The following is a 1,514-nucleotide window of genomic DNA, read 5'->3' as shown; positions in this document are numbered from 1 at the left end:
GAGAGAGACTCACATACATACCAGGACGTAGAGTTGCCTAGGATGGTTGATTCCCAGACTATTGTGCATAGGGCCTGGTCCTGAAGTCCTGGGAGGGATGCCCTCCCAGCTCCCAGGAACACCCCTCATTGCAGGCCCTTGTTGCAGCCGCCCAGTGGGCGGTGCCAGGGCAGGTTTCAGGCTATAAAGGGCTCTTGGCTCCCTGGGTCTGAGGGAGCGCCATCTCTGCGACAGTGTCCCTGCCAGCCACAGCCAGCCTGGGGCACTGCCCGTACCCCATCGCCATCGGGCGGGCTCTTCCTTTGGACACAGCTGCCAGTTGCTCCCCTTGCACCTTCTATCGGCAAGTCCATTTTCAGATTGCTTTAGACTGTATTGGTTGTAGGGCAGAAGGAAGTCTGGGCTTGGNGTTTTGATGGCAGAGGATGGGATGGGAAGAGTCACTTCTCTAAAATAATTCCTCCTGGGCAAAGTGTCTGGAGCCAAGGCCTCCGCAGGTGAGGAGTGTGGTGGGACTTGGCTGCCTACCAGGAGAAAGAGAAAGTTCTTTCCCAGAGGGCTGTAGATGGGTGGGTGAGGGGTCCCTTCTAGCTGGGCCTGTCTGTGAAGTTGGGAGTGAGGAGTCAGACTGCTGCCAGATTGAACCTTTTGCACATGGACTGTTATTTTTTTTTTTAAAAAAATCAAGAATATTGCTAAAGATACATGGGTGTGGGTAGGAGGTAGGAGCAAGTCTCCGCAAGGGANAGAGAAAAGGACGGCCTGAAGGAGAAAACGGCAGAAATTGAATATACCCTTGGATTTAGTAGCAGTGACCAGGAAGAAAGTACCTCCAAAGAGGCTGGGGCTGGTGGGGTTCAGGCAGGTGGCATTTGTGAGGGGCTTCTTGAATTCTCTGTACAGACAGACAGCCCGCTGGGGAGTGGGTCATTTAGTTCTGTGGGCTCTAGAGAGGCAATTCTTAACACTGGAGGTGATTTTCACAGCAGCATGGACAGCAGGAGTCCAGCCCCTCTCTAAGAGCGAGGGCACACTTATGTGATGTCCTCTAACCTGTCCTTGAGTTTCTGGGCACCAGAAGGCTACCATTGGCCTTGTGGCGCCCGTTCTGGAGAACTCAGAGAGGCAGGACGATGGGCAAAGGCAGGGAGAGGAATGCTCTGACAAAAGCCGAAATCTAGGGTGGAGGGCCCCTTCTTCTCTGCAGGACTTTAGAGTTCCCACCCAAGCTCTGCAAAAGGGTCTGAGCAGAACCTGCTGACCCAGGGCTTTTACAGACCAAGGACTCGGGATATGGGGGGCAGGGGGAGGNCCTCAGAACAGAACAAAGGCAGTCTGGGACCCTATGAGGTTAGCTTTCCNAAGATTCCTTGGGGCTACAGAACTCTGGGAATTACCTCTTTTATTCTTCCAGCTATACTATCCCCAGACAGCTGGGGGACACTAGACGAGCCTAGTTGGTCTTTAAGTGCCCGGGCATGCTTCCCACCCACCACCGCCTGGCCTTTCGGTCC

Source organism: Mus caroli, chromosome 6 (assembly GCF_900094665.2).
Source record: "Mus caroli chromosome 6, CAROLI_EIJ_v1.1, whole genome shotgun sequence".
Taxonomy (NCBI): Eukaryota; Metazoa; Chordata; class Mammalia; order Rodentia; family Muridae; genus Mus; species Mus caroli.
This window is presented reverse-complemented; position numbering follows the sequence as displayed.